Source organism: Canis lupus, chromosome 24 (assembly GCF_048164855.1).
Source record: "Canis lupus baileyi chromosome 24, mCanLup2.hap1, whole genome shotgun sequence".
Classification (NCBI taxonomy): Eukaryota; Metazoa; Chordata; class Mammalia; order Carnivora; family Canidae; genus Canis; species Canis lupus.
The window spans coordinates 1,527,441-1,551,343 of NC_132861.1; the positions used below are offsets into that span (position 1 = coordinate 1,527,441).

Consider the following 23,903-nt stretch of genomic DNA (forward strand, 5'->3'; position numbering starts at 1 on the left):
GCGCCTTTCCATCTGGAAATGTTGGTAAAGTTCCTGATTCTCCCGGTCTGGGCTTTCCTGTCCTGGAGTGTCTACTGCCTGGCCTTAGCGCGGCTCTTCGTGGGGGTTCTCCCCTCCCACTCTGGAGTCTTGTTATTTATTTTTTCGTCTTCCTATCTTGATAGAAGCGCAAACTCTTCTCACTGTAACCTTCCAGCTGTTCTCTCTTTAAATCCCAGGCCGAATTCGTAGGTTTTCAGGATGATTTGAAAGTTATCTAAGTAAGTTGTTGGGGATAGGGGATTTCGGAATCCTACTCTTCTGCCGTCTTGCCAACAGTCTTGGCTCTTATTATCTTGATTTCCTATTTTCCCATTCTATTTACACAAATATGTTATTTTATCTTATTTCTATTTTACTTGTTAAAAATTTGAATTCAATTTGCCAGCATATAATAAACCATTAGTTTCAGATGTAGTGATCCATAAATTATCATTTGTGTGTAACACCCAGTGCTCATCACACCAGTGCCCTCCTTGATGCCCCTTACCCAGGTCCTGATCCCCCATCCACCTCCCCTCTAGCGACCCTCAATTTATTTCACAGAGTTAAGAGTCTGTCATGGTTTTTCTCTCTCTCTGATGACTTCCCATTCAGTTTTCCCTCCCTTCCCCTATGATTCTATGCAATGTTTCTTATGTTTCACATATGAATGAAACCATATGATAATTGTCTTTCACTGACTGACTTATTTCACTCTCTGACTAATACCCTCCAGTTCCATCCATGTCGATAGAAGTGGTAAAGATTCGTCCTTTCTAAAGGCTCAGTAATATCCCATTGTAACTATAGCCCACATCTTCTTTATCCATTCATCTGGCGATGGATATGTGGACTCGTTCCACATTTTGACCATTGTGGACATTGCTGCTGTGAACATTGGGGTGCAGGTGACCCTTCTTTTCACTACCTCTGTATCTTTGTGGTAAATATGCGGTAGCACATTTGCTAGGTCATAGGGTAGCTCTGTTTTTAAGTTCTTGAGGATCCTGCTCCCTTTTCCAGAGTGGCCGCTCCACTTTGCATTCTCACCAACAGTGCAAGACGGTACCCTTTTCTCCACAACCTGGCCAAAGTTTGTTGTTTTTCTGTCTTGTTCATTTTAGCCATTCTGCCAGATGTGTGGTGGTATCTCATTGTGATTTTTGTTTTGTTTTGTAATTTCCTGATAATGAGTGATGTGGAGCATTTTTTTCATGTGTGTCTGTTGGCCACGTGTTGTCTTCTTTGGAGAAATGTCTGTTCATCTCTTCTGCCCATTTCTTCACTGGATTACTGGTTTTGGGTCTTGAGTTCCATAAGTGTTTTACATATCTTGGATATTAGCCTTTTATCTCCTATGTCATTTGCAAATGCCTTCTCCCATTTTGTAGGTTGCTTCTTAGTTTTATGGACTGTTTCCTTTGCTTTTTATCTTGATGAAGTCCCAATAGTTCAGTTTTGCTTTTGTTTCCCTTGCCTTTACAGACATGTCTTGCATAAGTTGCTATGGCCAAGGTCAAAGAGGTTGTTGCCTGTGTTTTCCTCTAGGATTGTGATGGATTGCTATTTCACCTTTAGGTCTTTCATCCATTTTGAGTTTATCTTTGTGTGTGGTGTAAGAGAATGGTCCAGTTGCATTCTTCTGCATGTGGCTGTCCAATTTGTTGAAGAGACCATCCTTTTTCCAGCGGATATTCTTTTCTGCTTTGTCGAAGATTAGTTGACCATAGAGTTGAGGGTCCATTTCTGGGTTCCCTATTCCGTTCCTTGATTAATGTGTCTGTTTTTGTGCCAGTACAATAACATTTTGATGATGACAGCTTTGTCTATGACATGCAGAAAAAACCTTAGACAAAATACAGCCTGAAGTCCAGACATTGTGATATAACCTGCTTTTGATTTCTTTTTGAACATTCCTATGGCAAATTGGGGTCTCCTCTGGTTCCATGCAAAACTTAGAAATATTTGTTTCTGAACTGTGAAAAATGTCAAGGGTATTTTGATAGGGACTACTTCAAAAGTGTACATTGCCCTGGGTTGCATGGACATTTTCACAATATTGATACTTCAAATCCATGAATATGGAATGTTAATGAATCTCTTTGCTCTTCCACAATTTCTTTTTAGGTGTTCTATAGTTTTTAGTTACAGATCCTTTACCTCTTTCATTACGTTAATTCCTAGGTATTTTATGGTTTCTGGTGCAATTGCAAATAGGATCAGCCCTTAATTTCTCTTTCGTCTATATCATTTTTGTGTCTAGAAATAAAGCAGATTTCTCTACATTGATTTTTTTATCCTGCCACATTGCTGAAATACAATATGAGTCCTAGCAAAGTTGCAAACTCTTGTGTTTTCCAAATAAAGTATCATGTCATCAGAGGAAAGTGAGATGTTGACTTCTTCCTTGCCAGTTTGAATGCCTTTATAATTGTTTGCATTTATTTGGAGTTGGTTGTGATCTGCCAATTTCATTTATGATTTTATTTGTTGGGATTCTTTATCTTTTCTTTGAGAAGTCCTTTGAGAGCTTTCTCAATCTCATGAATTCTTCCTAAGTAGAGGCCAGCTTGCCCTAGTGCTGAGATATGCTGTGAGTCTAGGGGTCCAATGGCACATGGTGAGCCTGCTATCCAGGGGCCTGCTTGGCCTAGCCATGTCTGGGTTGCGTAACCACAAGTCCAAAATCACAAGGTGAGCCCACTTACCAGTGGCCTAAGTGAGTAAAGCTGAGCTGTGATGTTGGTCTCCAGGTCCAAGCAACATGCTGATCCCACTGTGCAGGTGCCTCATTTCCCCAATGATGAGCTGGGATGCAGGGCTCATTATTTGGAGGCATTCTGCAAACCCAGTGTTCCCTGGACCCCCTTGCCTTCTTTTGGGCTCAGCTGGAGACTGGTGGTATGAGGGTTCCTGGTCCCTGCAGTGTTTGGGTGACCCACATGCCCTGGGGCACCTGGGATCAGCGGGTTCCCAATCTGAGGGCTCCTGGTAGGTGCTCTGTTCTGGGGACTGCATTTCTCCATGCCCTGCTGTGTTCGAGGATTTGTCCTTTGCAGGCTCCTGGTCAGCCAGGGATCTGGATGATCCATTTCTCCACTACTGAGCTGGGGCAGGCAGCTCGTTGTCTGAGGGCCCGTGTTCCAATGACCCCCACCGTGTCCAGTGATGTGGTGACTCCTTGTCCCAGGACTTACTTGTTTCATAATATCCCTCTCTGCCAGGTGCATGGAGGCACTTCAGACATTGTACACATGGGACTGGACTGGAAGATTAGGGCATTCATGAGCCCTGTGCTGATCTGGGTGGGTTGGAGAGCTCAAGAGAAGCAGTTAGTGCCCTGGGCTCCTCAGGACATAGACTCACAGCTTTCCGGTGCTGATCCCGGTGTTGTCCCCAGAGGTGTGGGAGGAGCTTTTCTCATCTGCCTGAGTATCCATGGTACCGATTCCCAGTGTCCCACTCCCACAGGCCACATGGGAATATGTCCGTGAGCAGCCAGGACAAACTCACAGTGGGAAAAGGGAACAGGAGTTGCCTGCAGTGGGTTCGAGGACTCTCAGGACCACAGAGGGGGATGAAGGGAGGTGCAAACATGCAGGTGGAGCCCAAAGTTTTGACAAGAGGCCTGGGGCAGGTGATGGGACAGGGGGCTTGCCATGGGCAGGGCCAGAAAACAGGGAAGCAAACTAGAGGGAGAGCAGGGAGATCTGTGGATGAAGTACCATCTCTGTCATCATGGGGGCCTGTGTGATTGCCATGCTTTTATATCAGCCCAGGTGCATCAGAGTGCCCTTCTGTATGTCACCACCATGCCGCGGCCAATCAGGCAGGCTCTCAGTGTGTCCTGATTCAGGTGGCCAATCACCATGCAGCTTAGGTGGCCAATGTCAGATGGCTTTCTCAGTGACTCTCCTGATATCGTTGCCTAGAAACCACGTTAAAACGGAAAACAGAGGAGGTGGGGGCAAGATGTGGAAGAGTAGGGTCCCCAAGTCACCTATCCCTACCCAATTACCTACATAACTTTTATATCATCTTGAAAACCTAGGAATTTGGCCTGAGAATTAAGTAGAGAACAGCTGTAATGCTACAGTGAGAGAAGAGTTCACGCTTCTATGAAATACAACTTCTTTTTGGCCACTCTGCACTGAGCAAAATGACTAGAAGGAAAAACTCTCCTCAAAAGAAAGAATCAGAAATAGCCCTCTCTCCCAAAGACTTACAAAATTTGTATTACAACTCAGTGTTAGAAAGCTGAATCACAAGCATAATTATAAAGCTACTGGTGGATCTAGAAAAAACCCTAAAGGATTCAAGACACTTCATGACTGCAGAATTTAGATCTAATCAGGCCAAAATTAAAAATCAATTAAATGAGATGCAATCCAAACTAGAGGTCAGAACGATGAGAGTTAACGTGGTAGAATGAGTGAGTGACATAGAAGACAAGTTGATGTCAAGGAGGGAAACTGAGGAAACAAAGAGAAGAGAAAAATGACTAAAAGATCATGAGGATAGGCTAATGGAAATAAATGACAACCTCAGAAGGAAAATCTACGTTTATCTGGGGTCCCAAGGGTGCCGAAGAGACACAGGCCCAGAATATGTATTTGAACAAATCAGAGCTGAAAACTTCCCTAATTTGTGGCAGGAAACAGGCATTCAGATCAGGAAATGGATAGATCCCCCCATGAAATCAATAAAAACCACTCTACACCTGGACATTTAATAGTGAAACTTGCAAATTCCAAAGATAAAGAGAAAATCCTTAAAGAAGCAAGAGAAAAGTAATCTCTAAATTTTATGGGGAGAAGGATTAGCATAACAGCAGACCCTTCCACAGAGACCTGGCAGGCCAGAGAGGGCTGGCAGGATATAGTCAGGGTCTTAAATGAGAAGAACACGCAGCCAAGAATACTTTATCCAGCAAGGCTCTCATTCATAATAGAAGGAGAGATAAAGAGTTTCCAAGGTAGGCAGAAACTGAAAGGATATGTGATCATGAAGCCAGCTCTGCAAGAAATACTAAGGGGGAATCTGTAATAGAGGAAGTCCAAGGTAACAATCCACAAAAACAGGGACGGAATAGGAATCATGATGACACTGAATACATATCTTTCAATAGGAACTTTGGATATGAATGGGTTTAGTGACCCCAGCAAAAGGTGCAGCTGCTGATTCAGACTGGATAAAAGAGCAAAACCCATCTCTTTGCTGTGTACAAGAGACTCATTTTAGACATTCCCACCAACAGTTCAGGAGGTTTCACCTTTCTCCACATCCTCTCCAACATTTGTGATTTCCTGCCTTGTTAATTTTCCCCATTCTCACATGTGTGAGGTGGTATCTCATTGTGGTTTTGATTTGTATTTCCCTCATGGCCAGGGATGCAGAGCATTTTCTCATGTGCTTGTTGTCCATGTCTATGTCTTCCTCTGTGACATTTCTGTTCATGTCTTTTGCACGTTTCCTGTTTGGATCATTTGTTTCTTTGCTGCTGAGTTTAATAAGTTCTTTATAGATCTTGGATACTAGCCCTTTATCTGATACGTCATTTGCAAATGTCTTCTCCCATTCTGTAGGTTGTCTTTTAGTTTTGTTGACTGTATCCTTTGCTGTGCAAAAGCTTCTTATCTTGATGAAGTCGCAAAAGTTCATTTTTGCTTTTGTTTCTTTTGCCTTCGTGGATGTATCTTGTAAGAAGTTACTGTGGCCGATTTCTAAAAGGGTGTTGCCTATGTTCTCCTCTAGGATTTGATGGAATCTTGTCTCACATTTAGATTTTTCATCCATTTTGAGTTTATCTTTGTGTATGGTGCAAGAGAGTGGTCTAGTTTCATTCTTCTGCATGTGGATGTGTAATTTTCCCAGCTCCATTTATTGAAGATGCTTTCTTCCAGTGGATAGTCTTTCCTCCTTTATCGAATATTAGTTGTCCATAAAGATGAGGGTCCACTTCTGGATTCTCAATTCTTTCCATTGATCTATGTGTCTGTTTTTTTGCCTCCCCCCCATCTTTTTTTCTTTTATTCTATTCTTTTTTCCTTCTTTTCTTTTTTTAAATTCTTTTTTCTTTTTGTTTTTCTTTTCTTCTTTCTCTTCTCTATTTTTCTCCTTTTCCCAATACAACTAGTTTTTGGCCATTTTGCACTGAGTAAAATGACTAGAAGGAAAAACTAACCTCAAAAACAGAATCAGAAACAGGTCTCTCTCACACAGATTTACAAAATTTGAATTACAATTCAATGTCAGAAATCCAATTCAGAAGCACAATTATAAAGCTCTTGAAAAATGCATGAAGGATTCAAGAGACTTCATGACTACAGAACTTAGATCTAATCAGGCCAAAATTAAAAATCAATTAAACGAGTGAGTGACATAGAAGACAAGTTGATGAGAAGGAGGGAAACTGAGGAAAAAAGAGAAAATGAAAAAAGATCATGAGGATAAGTTAAGGGAAAAAATAACAGCCTCAGAAACAAAAATCTACATTTACCTGGTGTTACCGAGGGTACCAAAAGGGACAGAGGGCTAGAATATGTATTTGAAGAAATCATAGCTGAAAACTTTCCTAAATTGGGGAGGGAAACAGGCATTCAGATACAGGAAATAGATTTTTCCCACCCAATATCAATGATCTATATTCTGCAGGCATGAAGTCTCTTGAATCCTTCATGCTTTTTTCCAAAGCCACCAGTAGCTTTATTTTTCTGCTTCTGCATCGGCATTCTGATATCGAAGTTTTACCCAATTTCTGTAATTCTGTGGGAGAGAGGACTATTTCTGATTTTTTCTTTGGGGTGAGTTTTTCCTTCAAGGGACTTTGCTCAGTGCATGGTGGCTAAAAACAAGTTGTACTGGGAAAGGAAGGAAAAAAAGAAACATTTCAAAATTTAAAAAAAAATAACAAGTAGGTGTAGCCTCTGATTCTATATAGTTTAAGTCCCTCGAATTCCCCTGGAGCTTTCCAGTGCTGCTTTGTCAAGAACTTGCTCTTCCTGTTTCCTTCCAGGTGATCTTCTGGGGGAGGGTCCTTCTTTTCTGATTGTCAGGTGTGTGCCCCGAGGGAGCTGCCCCGGCCCCTGCCAGGGGCATGGCTACCTGGGAGCTGTTTATCCTGTGAGACCCATGCTCCCTGGTGGCCCCGCTCCATCCCAGGCACAATGTGACATAAGGGAGGAACAATAACACTGGCGGTGGCCAGCTCTTCAGCCCTAGAGTCAGCTCCCGCAGTAACTCCTGCAGACCCCAGTCCGTGGGAGCCTGGATGCTGCGGGCATGGGGGGAACTGACCTGCACAGCTCGGGGGTGCCCGGCGGCAGGAGCGTCCTCGCGGTCCTGTGTCCTCCTGGCCCCCGCATGTCCCAAGGGGATCGCTGGATCCTTGCTGTGTCCCCCAACACCCTGGGGTCCGGGGCCTGCGCCTCTGGAATTGCTCTCCCAGGGCCATGCATTCCCCTCCTAGCCCAGCCGCTGCCAGAGCCGCCACCTGCGCTGCTCCGGGGCCCACTGGGTACGCACTCCAGCCATTGCTGGAGCTCCGTCCATGGTCTGTGGCGGCTCTCTCCATTTCCTATGTTAGTGACCCCGGGAACCTGGGGGCTCCACTGCCCATCCTGGGATCCTGCCTGAGTTCCCTGTGAGTGCCTTTCCATCCGGGAATGTTGGTCAAGTTCCTGATTCTCCCGGTCTGGGCTTTCCCGTCCTGGAGTCTCTCCTGCCTGGCCTTAGCCTGGCTCCTTGTGGAGGCTCTCTCCCATTGGAGTGTACTCATTTATTTTTCCGTGTTTCTACCTTGATAGAAGCGCAAACGCTTCTCACTTTAGCCTTCCAGCTATTCTCTGTTTAAATCAGAGGACGAATTCATCGGGTTTCAGGATGATTTGAAAGTTATCTAGGTAAGTTGATGAGGACAGGTGATTTCGGGATCCTACTCTTCCCCCATCTTGTCGACAGCCATGTCTCTCATTATTTTGACTTCCTATTTTCCCATTGAATTTACACAAGTATTTTATTTTATCTTACTTTCATTTTACTCTTTAAAAATTTGAACTCAATCACCCATTAGAAACGACAAATATCCATCGTTTGCTTTGACGTGGTTGTAACTGGAGGGTATTATGCCGAGTGAAATAAGTCAATCGGAGAAGGACAAATATTATATGGTCTCCTTCATTTGGGGAATATAAAACATAGTGAAAGGAAATAAAGCAGAAATGAGATAAAATCAGTCTGAAAAATCAGAAAGGGAAACAGAATGAGAGACTCCAAACTCTGGGAAATGAACTAGAGGTGGTAGAAAGGGAGGTGGGCATGGCTTGGGGGTCACTGGGTGACAGGCACTGAGAAGGGCACTTGATGGGATGAGCACTGGGTGTTATTCTATATGTTGGCAAATTGAACACCAATAAAAAATAAATTTAAGAAAAATTAAAAATAAAAGATTCAGCTGTAGTGCTATCTAGGTGGCAATTCCTTGCAGGGTAGGACAAGGTTCCCCAGAGGGCTATATATCTTCTAAATCAGCTTCTAATGTATGATGCTGTTTCTCACATAGCTCACATTTACAGGTGCAGGAATCGAGGACTGGAACTGGGAGTTGTACTACTCACTATAACCCGTCATGATCTACTTGCAAAATGTTTCTTTCTTTCCCACGATTTATTATTCTGCTGGCCTAGAGGTCTCAGGTTCAAAGAGAGACACAAAAACAATCCCACTGATCTGGAAATTGAAACTGGTGCCTGGCCACTTTGAGCTCTTCAGGCCCCTGAATCAATAGGCAAGGAAGGAAGTTACTATGCTGGCTGGGTGATTAATCCCAAATACCTGGTAGAAATTGGATGAACTCCATAATGGAGGTTAAGAAGAGCATGTGTGAAAATCAGAGGATCAGTAAAGACATCTTTTAATATTACCTTCATGTTTTCATTTTCATTTCCTTCCATGTATTTTTTAATTTACACTTTAATTTCTGATTAACCCATTCATTATAAGCAGTAGGATATTCTTTAACCCCCATGTATTAGTGGTATTTCCAGTTTTTTTTCTTGTGGTTGACCTTAAGTTTCATGGCATTGTGGTTGGAAACTATGCATGGTATAGTCTTCATCTTTTTGTACTTGTTCAGGTCTGATTTGTGACCTGGTATGTGATCTATTCTGGAGAATGTTTCATATGCACTCAAAAAGACTGTCTTCTGCTGCTTTAGGATGAAATGTTCTGAATATATTTGTTAAGTACAAAAAAAAGAAAAAAGAAAAGAATAGAAACGACAAAGAGATACTACTTGCTTCGATGTGGATGGAACTGGAGGGTATAATGCTGAGGGAAAATAGTCAATCAGAGATAGGCAATCATTATATGGTCTCATTCATTTGGCATAATAAAAAATAGTGAAAGGGAATAAAGGGAAACAGAGAGAAAATGAGTGAAAATATCAGTTGATGATGACAGAATATGAGAGACTCCTAACTCTGAGCAATGAAAAAGGGGTACTGGTAAGGGAGTTTCCTGGATGGTTGGGGTGACTGGATGACATGCGCTGAGGGGGGCACTTGACGTGATGACCATGGGAGATATGCTATATGTTGGCAAATTGAACTCTTTTCATTTAGGACCCTGAATATATCATGCCAGCCCTTTCTGGCCACCCAGGTCGCTGGGGAGAGGTCTGCTGTTAACCTACTACTTCTCCTCATAAAGTTTAGGGATCCTTTGTATCTTGTTGCTTTGAGGATCTTCTCTATCTTTGGAATTTGGAAGTTTCATGATGAAATATCAGGGTGTTGAATGGTTTTTATTGCTTTTAGGGGAGGATCACTCTAGCTCCAGGATCTTCATGCCTGATTCCTTCCTCAAGTTAGGGAAGTTCTCTGCTATGATTTGTTCTCATACGCTTTCTGGTCCTCTGTTCCTTTCGACACCCTCTGGAACCCCCTTTAAATGTAGATTTTTCCTTCTTAAGCTGTCATTTACTTCCCTTAACCTTTCCTCATGGTCTTTTGTTTTTCTCTTTTCCTCTGCTTCCTTCCTTGCCATCAACCTGTCTTCTATGTTACTCACTCGTTCTTCCACCTCATCAACCCTGGTCTGTAGGACCTCTAGTTTGGATTTTTAAGTGATTTAAGTGATTTTTAATTTTGGCCTGATTAGATCTAAATTTTGCAGTCATGAAGTCTCTTGAGTCCTTTATGCTTTTTTCTAGAGCCACCAGTAGCTTTATAATTGTGCTTCTGAATTGGCTTTCTGACATTGAATTGTAATCCAAATTTTGTAACTCTGTGGGAGCGAGGACTGTTTCTGGTTCTTTCTTTTGAGGTAAGGTTTTCCTTCTAGTCATTTTGCTCAGTGCAGAGTTGCCAAAAACAATTTCTATTGGGGAAAAGAGAAAAAGAGAGAAGAGAAGGAAGGAAAGAAAAAAAACTTAAAAAAGAAGAGAAAAAAGAGAAAAAAGTAAAAAAAGAGAAGAAAAGAGAAAAACAAAAATATGGGGGGGGAGAGGAACAAACAGAAATCAAAAAACAAAAAAACAAAAAAAATAAGGGGAGTACACTCTGATTCTGTATACTGTAAATTCCTCGACTTCCACTGGAACTTTCCAGCACTGGTTGATCAATAATTTTTTTTTCCTGTCTGTCTAGCTGGTCTTCTGGGGTAGGGGCTTGCTGTTCTGATTTTCAGGTGTTAGCACTTTGGGGAGCTGCTCAGCCCCCTGCCTGGTTCAGGGCTCAGTGAAAGATGTTTAACCTGTTTATACAGTGAGGGCACTATGAGGCTTATTGGGGTTTTTTTATCCTGTGAGACCCCAGTAGGAACAACAACAGTGGCGGCGGCCAGCTCTAGAGCCTTGGAATCAGCTCCTGCAGTAACTACAGAGCTCTCAGTCTGCAGGGGCCTGGATGCTCTGGGGGAGGGGCCGCTGATCTGCTCAACTTGGGGCAGGAGTGTCCTTGCTGTCCTGTGCCCTCCTGGCCTCTGCCTGTCCCCGGGGGAGCGCCGGATCCTGGACTGTGTCCGCAGGCACCCTGTGCTCCTGGGCCTGCGCTGTTGGATTCGCGCTCCCAGCTGCGCAGCCCCTTCTGCGTGGAGCCTCTGCTGTAGCCGCATCTGAGCTGCTCCTGGGGGCTGTGGAGACCCCCGCTGCTCAAGCTGCCTCCGAGATGCTCCCTTGGACGAGCAGCCCCCTGCCCCAGGTGCCTCCGCCTGAGCCGCCTCTGAGTTGTTCGCGGGTCCAGCCAGGCACGCTGCAGCCCTTTAGGGAGCTCAGCCGTGGGGTGTGGTGTGCTCTCCCTGGGGCGCAGGTGGTCTGTTAGTGTCCCTGGGAGTCTGAGGTCATCCCCGCCCTCCTGGGATCCTGCTCTAACTCCCTGAGAGCGCCTTCTTGTCCCGGAAGAATGGTGAAACTCCTGCTTCTCCAGGCTGGGCTCTCCTGTCCTGGGGACACTTTTCCAGAGTGGCTGCACCAGTTTGCACTCTCACCAACAATGCAAGAGGGTTCCCCTTTCTCCACATCCTCGCCAACATTTCTTGTTGGTGGCAGACTATGTCCGGAGCAAGGACTTTCGGGACTGCCTCATGAGTACGCATTTCTGGGGCCCTGTAGCCAACTGGGGTCTTCCCATTGCTGCCATCAATGACATGAAAAAGTCTCCAGAGATTATCAGTGGGCGGATGACATTTGCCCTCTGTTGTTACTCCTTGACATTCATGAGATTTGCCTACAAGGTCCAGCCTCGAAACTGGCTTCTGTTTGCATGCCATGCCACAAATGAAGTAGCCCAGCTCATTCAGGGAGGACGCCTTATCAAACATGAGATGAGTAAAAAGGCATCAGCATAACAGTTTAAAATGGACAACCAGGTGTTTGAAGGGACAGCGTCAGCGCTGCTGCTGAGTCACAGATTCCATCCTCAGAATAGTCTTGCTAAGGAAAATAAGCTGAATGCTATTTTTACTAACCAATTTTTCTAGAAATAGCTGAGAGTCCCTAAGCCAACTCTCTGTTGCCTTACACATACCAAGTATTTTACTTCTCTTCATAAAGAGTAGCTCAAAATATGCAATCAATTTAATAATTCCCAATGATGGTTTTATCTGCAGTAATATGTATATTACTTGCTAGAATTTACTTAATAAAAATTGGATAAAAATTGTAATTATTAGCACTTAAATACTCAGAATCTTTAACTCTTTAATGACCATGAGACCACCGACAGCTGGCCATACTTACACTGTCATCGCCAGTTTTTTTTAACCATTTAACTTTCTTTACTGAAAACCAATATTCAAGAAAGATGAACCCTCAATGCATCCTCTTATACTGACCAACGTAACTAAGTACAAATGAAGTCAATGGTGTACTCCGTTAGCATGCTGTGCTGTGTGTCAAGAAAACAAGCCCTCCCCCGCCCCGAGCCCTGGTCCCCTGGCAAACACAGATAAATGATTGTGCACTGCGCTACGATACCGTTAGGTGAGAGCTTTGGTTCATGCAGTCGGCTGCCAGAGGTCGCACTGAAACCCGGGCCCCAGCACCCACAGTCACCAGCGGCCAGCGCGTGGCGTCAGCCGTGCTCCTTCCACAACACCAGATGAATACTGTGGTCGGGCATGCTGATGGCGAAGACCAGGCCCTTGCCATTGTGCCCATCCAGTCCATTGAGCCAGGACGCTTCGCCGCCAGGAAGCTCGAGCCTCTCTTTGATTTCCAGTACTCTGGCAGGGGCCAGCGGCCTTGTTCATTTTAGCCATTCTGACAGATGTGAGATGGTATCTCATTGTGGGTTTTGTTTAGTTTTGTATTTTCCTGATAATGAGTGATGTGGAGCATTTTTTATCATGTGTCTGTTCTCCACGTGTAGGATTTTTTGGAGAAATGTCTGTTCATGTCTTCCACCCATTCCTTCGCTGGATACTTGTTTTGAGTGTAGACTTCCATAAGTTCTTTATAGATCTTAGATACTAGCCTTTTGTCTCATATGTCATTTGCAAATGCCTTCTCCCATTTTGTAGGTTGCTTCTTAGTTTTATGGACTTTTTCCTTTGCTTTTGAACTTGATGAAGTCTCAGTAGTTCAGTTTTTCTCTTGTTTCCCTTGCTTTTATAGACATGTCTTGCATAAGTCGCTATGGCCAAGATCAAAGAAGTTGTTGCCTGTGTTTTTCTCTAGGATTGTGATGGATTGCTATTTCACCTTTAGGTCTTTCATCCATTTTGAGTTTATCTTTGTGTGTGGTGTAAGAGAATGGTCCAGTTGAGTTATTCTGCATGTGGCTGTCCAATTTGTTGAAGAGACTGTACTTTTTCCAGCGGATATTCTTTTCTGCTTTGTCGAAGATTAGTTGACCATAGAGTTGAGGGTCCATTTCTGAGTTCTCTATTCCGTTCCTTGATCAATGTGTCTGTTTTTGTGAGAGTATGATAACATTTTGATGATGACAGCTTTGTCTATGACATACAGAAAAAACCTTAGACAAAATACAACCTGAAATCCAGACATTGTGATATAACCTGCTTTTGATTTCTTTTTCAACATTCCTATGGCTAATTGGGGTCTTTTCCAGTTCCATGCAAATCCTAGAGTTATTTATTTATGTTCTGTGAAAAATGTCAAGGGTATTTTGATAGGGACTACTTTGAAAGGGTACATTGCTTGGGTATCATGGACATTTTCACAATATTGATTCTTCAAATCTTTGAACATGCAATGTTAATATATGTCTTTGCTCTTCCACAATTTCTTTCATAGGTGTTCTGTAGTTTTTAGTTACAGATCCTTTACCTCTTTCATTATGTTTATTCCTAGGTATTTTATGTTTTATGGTGCAATTTTAAGTAGGATCAACCCTAAATTTCCCTTTTTTCAGTATCATGTCTTGTGTCTACAAATTGTAGACAATCAGTTATAACTGATTTCTCTGCATTGATTTTTCATCCTGCCACATTGCTGAATTACAGTATGAGTCCTAGCAAAGTTGCAAACTCTTGGGATTTCCACATAAAGTATCATGTCATCTGAGAAAAGTGCGATTGTGACTTCACTCAGGCTCACATTGTGGCCTGGTTCAGGAGGCCAATCACCATGCAGTTCAGGTGACCAATGTCAGACGGCTTTCTTAGTGACCCTCTTGATATCGTTGCCTGGAATCCATGCTTAAACGGAAAACAGAGGAGGTGGAGGCAAGATGGTGGAAGAGTAGGGTCCCCAAATTACCTGTCCATTCCCAATTACCCAATAAATTTCAAATCATCCTGAATACCTAGGAATTCAGCCTGAGATTTAAGGAGAGAGCAGCTGGAATGCTACAGTGAGAGAAGAGTTCACGCTTCTATCAAGTATAACATTTTTGGCCACTCTGCACTGAGCAAAATGACTAGAAGAAAAACCTTACATCAAAGGAAAGAATCAGAAATAGTCCCTCTCCCACAGAGTTACAAAATTTGGATTACAATTCAATGTCAGAAAGCCAATTCAGAAGCACAAGTATAAAGCTACTGGTGGCTCTAGAAAAAAGCAAAAAGGATTCAAGAGACTTCGTGACTGCAGAATTTAGATCTAATCAGGCCGAAATTAAAAATCACTTAAATGAGTTGCCATCCATACTAGAGGTCCTAACGATGAGGGTTAATGAGGTAAAAGAACGAGTGAGTGACATAGAAGACAAGGCAAGGAGGGAAACTGAGGAAAAATGACACAAACGACTAAAAGATCATGAGGATATCTTAAGGGAAATAAATGACAGCCTCAGAAGGAAAAAAATCTATGTTTACCTGGGGTTCCCGAGGGTGCCAAAAGGGACAGAGGTCCAGAATACGTATTTCAACAAATCAGAGCTAAAAGCATCCCTAATTTGGGGAGGGAAACAGGCATTCAGATCCAGAAATAGAGAAACACCCCTTAAAATCAATAAAAACGACTCAACACCTTGACGTTTAATAGTGAAACTTGCAAATTCCAAAGATAAAGAGAAGATCTTTAAAGCAGCAAGAGACAAGAAACTTGTAACTTTTATGGGGAGAAGTATTAGCACAACAGCAGACCTCTCCACAGAGACTTGGCAGGCTATGAACGGCTGGCAGGATATATTCAGGGTACTAAATGAGAAGAACATGCAGCCAAGAATACTGTATCCAGCAAGGCTCTCATTCAGAACAGAAGGAGAGATAAAGAGCTTCCAAGATAGGCAGAAACTGAAAGAATATGTGACCATGAAGCCAGCTCTGCAAGAAACACTAAGGAGGAGTATGTAATAGAGGAAGTCCAGGGGAACAATCCACAACAGGGACTGAACAGGTATCATTGATGACACTAAATACATATCTTTAAGTTGTAGCTCTGCACGTGAATGGGCCTAACGACCTCAGCAAAAGGTGCAGCTGCAGTTACAGACTGGATAAAAGAGGAAAACCCACCTATGTGCTGTATACAAGAGACTCATTTTACACATAAGGACACCTACAGCCTGAAAATAAAAGGTTGGAGAACTGCGTACCATTCCAATGGTCCTCAAAAGAAACAGGCGTAGCCATTCTTAGATCAGATAAACTAAAGTTTATCCCAAACCCTGTAATAAGAGATGAAGAGGGACACTATATCATACTTAAAGGATCTATCCAACAAGATGACCTAACAATCATCAATATGCATGCCCCGAATGCGGGAGCTGCCAAGTATAGCAATTAATAACCAAAGTTAAGACATGCTTAGATAATAATACACATATACGTGGTGACTTGAAAGTAGCACTTTCTACAATCGACAGGATTTCTAAGCACAACATCTCCAAAGAAACAAGAGCTTTAAATGATACACTGGACCAGATGGATTTCGCAGATACTGACAGAACTTTCTATGCAAACACAATTGTATACACATTCTTCTCAAGTGCACATGGAACTTTCTCCAGATTAGACAACATACTGGGACACTAATCAGGTCTTAACCGACACCCAAAGATTGGGATCGTCCCCTGCATATTTTCAGACCATAATGCTTTGAAATTAGAACTAAATCACAAGAAGTAGTTTAGAAGGATTTCAATCACATGAAGGTTAAGAAACATCCTGCTAAAAGATGAAAAGGTCAAGCAAGAAATTAGAGAGGAATTATAAAGTTTCATGGAAAATAATGAGAATGAATATACAACCGTTCAAAATCTTTGGGATACACAACAAGCAGTCCTGAGGGAGAAATACATCACAATACAAGTATCCATCCAAAAACTGGAAAGAACTGAAATACAAAAGCGAACCTTGCACCTAAAGGAGCTGGAGAAAAAACAGCAAATAGATCCTATACCCAACAGAAGAAGAGTATAATATAGATTCGAGCAGAACTCAATAAAGTAGAGTCCAGAATAACTGTGGAATGGATCAACAAAGTCAGGAGTTGGTTCTTTGAAAGAATTAATGATATAGATAAACCATTAGCTAACCTTATTAAAAAGAAGAGAGAGAGGACTCACTAAAATCATGAATGAGAAAGGAGAGATCACCACCAACACCACAAATGGTGTTAAAAACTTATGAGCAAAAAAAAAAAAAAAAAAAAGTCTGGAAAACCACAAACTACCAAAACTGCAACAGGAAGATGTGGTTTATGTATGCAATGGATAGTACTCAGCCATTAGAAACAACAAATACCCACCATGTGCTTCAATGTGGATGGAACCAGAGGGTATTTTGCTGAGTGAAATAAGTCAATCAGAGAAGGACAAACATTATATGGTCTCATTCATTTGGGGAATATAAAAAATAGTGGAAGGGAATAAAGGGGAAATGAGAAAAAATAAGTGGTAAATATCAGAAAGGGAGAATAAGAAAGACTCCTAACTCCAGGAAACGAACTAGGGGTGGTGGAAGGGGACATGTGCTGGGGGTGGGGGTGACTGGGTGACGGGCACTGAGGTGGACACTGATGGAATAGGCACTGGGTGCTATTCTATATTTTGGCAAATTGAAATAATGAATGAGAAAGGGGAGATCACTATCAACATCAAGGAAATACAAACAATTTAAAAACATATTATGAACAATTATACACCAATAAATTAGACAATCTATTAGAAATGGATGCATTTCTGGAAAGCCACAAACTATCAAAACTGGAACAGGAAGAAATAAAAAACCTGAAGAGGCCAATAACCAGAAAAGAAATTGAAGCAGTCATAAAAAAACCCCCAAGACACAAAAGTCCAGGGCCAGATGGCTTCCCAGGGGAATTCTATCAAACGTTTCAAGAAGAACGCATACCTATTCTACTAAAGCTGTTTGGAAAGATATAAAGAGATGGAGTACTTCCAACTTCGTTCTATGAGACCAGCATCACCTTAATTCCAAAACCAGACAAAGACCCCACCAAAAAGAATGACAGGCCAATATCCCTAATGAACGAGGATGCAAAAATTCTCCACAAGATATTAGCCAATAGGATACTAAAATACATTAAGAAGACTATTCACCATGACGAAGTAGGATTTTTCCCCGGGACACAAGGCTGGTTCAACACTCGTAAAACAATCAATGTGATTCATCATATCAGCAAGAGAAAAACCAAGAACCATATGATCCTCTCAAAAGATGCAGAGAAAGCATTTGACAAAATACAGCATCCATTCCTGATCAAAACTCTTCAGAGTGTAGGGATAGAGGGAACATTCCTCAACATCTTAAAAGTCATCTTTGAAAAGCCCACAGCAAATATCATTCTCCATGGGGAAGCACTGGGAGCCTTTCCCCTAAGATCAGGAACAAGACAGGGATGTCCACTCTCACCACAGCTATTCAACAGAGTACTAGAAGTCCTAGCCTCAGCAATCAGACAACAAAAAGAAATAAAAGGCATTCAGATTGGCAAAGAAGAAGTCACACTCTCCCTCTTCACCAATGACATGATACTCTACATGGAAAACCCACAAGACTCCACCCCAAGATTGGTAGAACTCATACAGCAGTGTGGCAGGATACAAAATCAATGCCCAGAATTTGGTGGGGACAGGTAATTTTGGTATTCTACTCTTCTGCCATCTTGCAGACAGCCTTGTCTCTCAGTCTTTTGATTACCTTATTCCCTTTCTATTTATGCAAATATTTTATTTTATATTATTTTTATTTTACTTTTTAAAAATTTGAATTCAATCTGCCAGCATATCATACACCAATAGTTTCAGATGTAGGATCATTTTGTCCCTACTGAGCTGGGCCAGGCAGCTCCTGGTCTGAGGGCCCGTGTTCCAATGCCCCCAACATGTCCAGTGATGTGGTGGCTCCTTCTCCCAGGACTTACTTGTTTCATGAAATCCCCTCTCTGCCGGGTGCCTGGAGGCACTGCAGACATTGTACACATGGGGGTGGACTGGAGGAAGACACTGCAGTCATTGTACACATGGGGGTGGACCAGAGGTGTAGGGCACTCATGTCTCCTGTGCTGAGCTGCGTTGGAGAACTCCAGAGAAGCAGCGAGTACTCTGGGCTCCCGCAGGACATGGACTCGCAGCTTTCCTGTGTTGAGCCCTGAGTTGACCCCAGAGGTGTCGGAGAGGTTTTTCCCCTCTGTCTGAGTATCCAGGGTACCGATTCGCAGTGTCCCGCTCCCAGAGGCTACATGGGAATATGTCTGTGAGCAGCCAGGCCAACCTCACAGTGGGATATGGGACCAGGAGTCGCCTGCTGTGGGTTCGTGGACTCTCTGGACCACAGAGGGGTATGAAGGGAGGTGCAAACATCCAGGTGGAGCCCAAAGAGTTGGAGAGAGGCCTGGGGCACGAGGGGTAAACAGGGGGCTTGCCATGGGCAGGGGCAGCAAACAGGGCAGAGAACCTTAGGGAGAGTAGCGAGATCTGTGCCTGAAGTGCCATCTCTGTTGTCATAGGGGAGTGCGTGGTTGCCATGCTTTTATAACAGCCAAGGTGCATCAGAGTGCCCTTCTGTGATGTCACCGACATGCCCGTCCAATCAGGCAGGCTCCTCGGGTGGCCTGGTTCAGGTGGCCAATCACCATGCAGCTCAGGTGGCCGATGTCAGATAGCTTTCTCAGTGACCCAGCTGATATCACTGCCTAGAAACCATGTTTAAATGGAAAACAGAGAAGGAGGGGACAAGATGGCCAAAGAGTAGTGTCCCCAGTCACCTGTCCACACCAAATTACCTAGATAACTTTCTTTTTTTATATAATTATTTTATATTGGTGTTCAATTTGCCAACATATAGAATAACCTCCAGTGCTCATCCCATCCAGTGCTCCCCTCAGTGCCCGTCACCCCCACACCCACCCACCTCCCCTTCAACCACCCCTAGTTCGTTTCCCAATTAGGAAATCTCATGTTATGTCTCCCTTTCTGATAATTTCCACTCATTTTTCTCTATTCCCCTTTATTCCCTTTCACTACTTTCACTATTTTTTATATTCCCCAAATGAATGAGCCCATATAATGTTTGTCCTTCTCCAATTGTCTTATTTCATGCCGCATAATACCCTCCAGTTCCATCCAAGTTGAAGGAAATGGTGGGTATTTTTTTGTTTCGTATGGCTAAGTAATATTCCATTGTATACATGAACCACATCTTCTTTATCCATTCATCTTTCATTGGACCAAGGCTCCTTCCACAGTTTGGCTATTGTGGACACTGTTGCTATAAACATCAGGTGCAGGTGTCCCGGCGTTTCACTGCATCTGTATCTTTGGGGTAAATACTCAGCAGTGCAATTGCTGGGTCGTAGGGCATGTCTATTTTTTACTCTTTGGGAACCTCCACACAGTTTTCCAGAGTGGCTGCACCAGTTCACATTTCCACCAACAGTGCATGAGGGTTCCCCTTTCTCCACATCCTCTCCAACATTTGTTGTTTCCTACTGTGTTAATTTTCCCCATTCTCACTGGTGTGAGGTGGTATCTCAATGTCAACTTGATTTGGATTTCCCTGACCCCAAGTGATGCAGAGCATTTTCTCATGCTTCTTGGCATGTCTATGTCTTCCTCTGTGAGATTTCTGTTCATGTCTTTTGCCCATTTAACGTTTAGATTGTTTCCTTGCTGTTGATTATGATAAGTTCCTTATAGATCTTGGAAACTAACCCTTTATCTGATATGTCATTTGCAAATATCTTCTCCCATTCTGAAGGTTGTCTTTTAGCTGTGTTGACTGTATCTTATGCTGTGCAAAAGCCTTTATTTTGAGGCAGTCCCAATAGTTCATTTTTGCTTTTGTTTCTCTTGCCTTTGTGGATGTATCTTGCAAGAAGTTACTGTGGCTACAAAAAGGGTGTTGCCTGTGTTCTCCTCTAGGATTTGGATGGACTCTTGTCTCACATTTAGATCTTTCATCCATTTTGAGTTTCTCTTTGTGTCTGGTGCAAGAGAGTGCTCTAGTTTCATTCTTCTGCATGTGGATGTCCAATTTTCTCAGCATCATTCATTGAAGGGACTGTCTTTTCCAGGGGACAGTCTTTCCTCCTTTGTCAAATATTAGTTGAACATAAAGTTGAGGGTCCAATTCTGGATTCTCTATTCTGTTCCGTTGATCTATGTGTCTGTATTTGCCAGTACCACATGGTCTTGATGACCACAACTTGGGAGTACAACCTGAAATCTGGCATTGTGATGCCCCCAGATATGGTTTTCTTTTTTAAAATTCCCCTGGCTATTCGGGGTCTTTTCTGATTCCACACAAATCTTAAAATAATTTGTTATAACTCTCTGAAGAAAGTCCATGGTATTTTGATAGGGATTGCATTAAACGTGTAAATTGCCCTGGGTAACATTGGCATTTTCACAATATTAATTCTGCCAATCCATGAGCATGGAATATTTTTCCATCTCTTTGTGTCTTCCTCAATTTCTTTCAGAAGTGTTCTATAGTTTTTAGGGTATAGATCCTTTACCTCTTTGGTTAGGTTTATTCCTAGGTATCTTATGCTTTTGGGTGCAATTGTAAATGGGATTGAATCCCTAATTTCTCTTTCTTCAGTCTCATTGTTAGTGTAGAGAAATGCCACTGATTTCTGGGCATTGATTTTGTATCCTGCCACGCTACCAAATTGCTGTATGACTTCTAGCAATCTTGGGGTAGAGGTTTTTGGGTTTTCTATGTAGAGTATCATGTCATCGGCGAAGAGGGAGAGTTTGACTTCTTCTTGGCCAATTTGAATGCCTTTAATGTCTTTTTGTTGTCTGATTGCTGAGGCTAGGACTTCCAGTACTATGTTGAATAGCAGTGGTGAGAGTGGACATCCCTGTCTTGTTCCTGATCTTAGGGGAAAGTGCTTCCCCCTTGAGAATGATATTTGCTGTGGGCTTTTCAAAGATGACTTTTAAGATGTTGAGGAATGTTCCCTCTATCCCTATGCTCTGAAGAGTTTTGATAAGGAATGGATGCTGTATTTTGTCAAATGCTCTCTCTGCATCTAATGAGAGGATCATATGGTTCTTGGTTTTTCTCTTGCTGATATGATGAATCACATTGATTGTTTTACGAGTGTTGAACCAGTCTTGCATCCCGGGGATAAATCCTACTTGGTCATGGTGAATAGTTTTCTTAATGCATTGTTGGATCCTATTGGCTAGTATCTTCTTGAGAATTTTTGCATCCATGTTCATCAGAGATATTGGTCTATAATTCTCCTTTTTGGTGGGGTCTTTGTCTGGTTTTGGAATTAAGGTGATGCTGGCCTCATAGAACGAAGTTGGAAGTACTCCATCTCTTTATATCTTTCCAAACAGCTGTAGTAGAATAGGTATGCGTTCTTCTTGAAATGTTTGATTGAATTCCCTTGGGAAGCCATCTGGCCCTGGACTTTTGTGTCTTGGGAGGTTTTTGATGACTGCTTCAATTTCCTCCTTTGTTATTGGCCTGTTCAGGTTTTCTATTTCTTCCTGTTCCAGTTTTGGTAGTTTGTGGCTCTCCAGAAATGCTTCCATTTCTTCTAGATTGCCTAATTTATTGGTGTATAGCTGTTCATAATATGTTTTTAAATTCGTTTGTATTTCCTTGGTGTTGGTAGTCATCTCTCCTTTCTCATTCATGATTTTATTAATTTGAATCTCCTCTCTCTTCTTTTTAATAAGGCTGGCTAATGGTTTATCTATCTTATTAATTCTTTCAAAGAACCAACTTCTGATTTGTTGATCTGTTCCACAGTTCTTCTGGTCTCAATTTCATTGAGTTCCGCTCGAATCTTTTTTAACTCCCTTCTTCTCCTGGGTGTAGGATCTATTTGCTGTTTTTTCTCTAGCTCCTTTAGGTGTAAGGTTAGCTTTTGTATTTGAGTTCTTTCCAGTTTTTGAATGGATGCTTCTTTTGCGATATATTTCTCCCTAAGGAAGACTTTTGCTGTATCCCAAAGATTTTGAATGGTTGTATCTTCATTCTCATTAGTTTCCATGAATTTTTTTTAATTCTTCCATAATTTCCTGGTTGACCTTTTCATCTTTTAGCAGGATGGTCCTTAACCTCCACGTGTTTGAAGTCCTTCCAAACTTCTTGTTGTGATTTAGTTCTAATTTCAAGGCATTATGGTCTGAGAATATGCAGGGGACAATCCCAATCTTTTGCTATAGGTTCAAACCTGATTTGTGACCCAGTATGCAGTCTATTCAGGAGAAAGTTCCATGTGCACTTGAGAAGAATGTGTATTCAGTTGAGTTTGGATGTAAAGTTCTGTAGATATCTGTGAAATCCATCTGGTCCAGTGTATCATTTAAAGCTCTGGTTTCTTTGGAGATGTTGTGTTTAGAAGTCCTATCGAGTGTAGAAAGCACTAGATTGAAGTCACCAAGTATAAGTGTATTATTATCTAAGTATGTCTTAACTTGGTTATTAATTGATTGATATATTTTGCAGCTCCCATATTCGGAGCACATATATTGATGACTATTAAGTCCTCTTGTTGGATAGATCCTTTAGGTATAATATAGTGTCCCTCTTCATCTCTCACTACAGTCTTCGGGATAAATTTTATTTATCTGATATAAGCATGGCTGCACCTGGTTTCTTTTGAGGGCCATTTGAATGGTAAATGGTTCTCCAACCTTTTATTTTCAGGCTCTAGGTGTCCTTCTGTCTAAAATGAGTCTCTTGTAGACAGCAAATAGACGGGTCCTGCTTTTTTATCCAGTCTGACACCCTGCTCCTTTTGAGGGGGTCATTAAGTCCATTCACTTTCAGAGTTACTATTGAAAGATATGAGTTTAGTGTCATCATGATATCTATTCAGTCCTTGTTTTTGTGGATTGTTCCACTGGACTTCTTCTTAAAGGGGAATTTTAAGAGTCCCCCTTAAAATTTCTTGCAGAGCTGGTTTGGAGGTCACGTATTCTTTCAGTTCCTGCCTGTCTTGGAAGCTCATTATCTCTCCTTCCATTTTGAATGAGATCCTTGTTGGATAAAGTATTCTTGGTTGCATGTTCTTCTCATTTAGGACCCTGAATATATTCTGCCAGCCCCTTCTGGCCTTCCAGGTCTCTGTGCAGAAGTCTGCTGTTACCATAATTCTCCTCCCCATAAAAGTCAGGGATTTCTTGTCTCTTGCTGCTTTAAGGATCTTTCTTTATCTTTGGAATATGCAAGCTTAACTGTTAAATGTAGATGTGTTGAACGGTTTTATTGATATTGGGGGGGGGGGATCTCTGTATTTCCTGGATCTGAATGCCTGTTTCCCTTCCCAAATTAGGAAAGTTTTCACCTATGATTTGTTCAAATATATATTCTTGACCTCTGTCCCTTTCGGCGCCCTAGGGAATCCCAATTAAACGTAGGTTTTTCTTCCTCAGGCTGTCTTTTATTTTACTTAATCTATCCTCATGGTCTTTTAATTGTCTCTTTTTTCCTCAGTTTCCCTCTTTGCCATCAACTTGTCTTCTATGTCAATCACTTGTTCTTCC

General features: G+C 42.2%; 1 long non-coding RNA gene and 1 pseudogene across 1 annotated transcript; one reads left to right on the forward strand and one right to left on the reverse strand.

Annotated features, from left to right (window-relative positions):
- Positions 1-11,553: 11,553 nt before the first annotated feature.
- Positions 11,554-11,879, forward strand: LOC140616590 (mitochondrial pyruvate carrier 1 pseudogene; annotated as a pseudogene).
- A 391-nt stretch (positions 11,880-12,270) lies between these two features.
- On the reverse strand, positions 12,271-19,245 carry LOC140616591 (uncharacterized). The gene is made up of 2 exons (XR_012017003.1): positions 18,311-19,245; positions 12,271-13,473 (listed from the first exon to the last, which is right to left on the reverse strand). It is a non-coding gene; the product is annotated as an uncharacterized lncRNA (long non-coding RNA).
- Between the last annotated feature and the right edge of the window lie 4,658 nt (positions 19,246-23,903).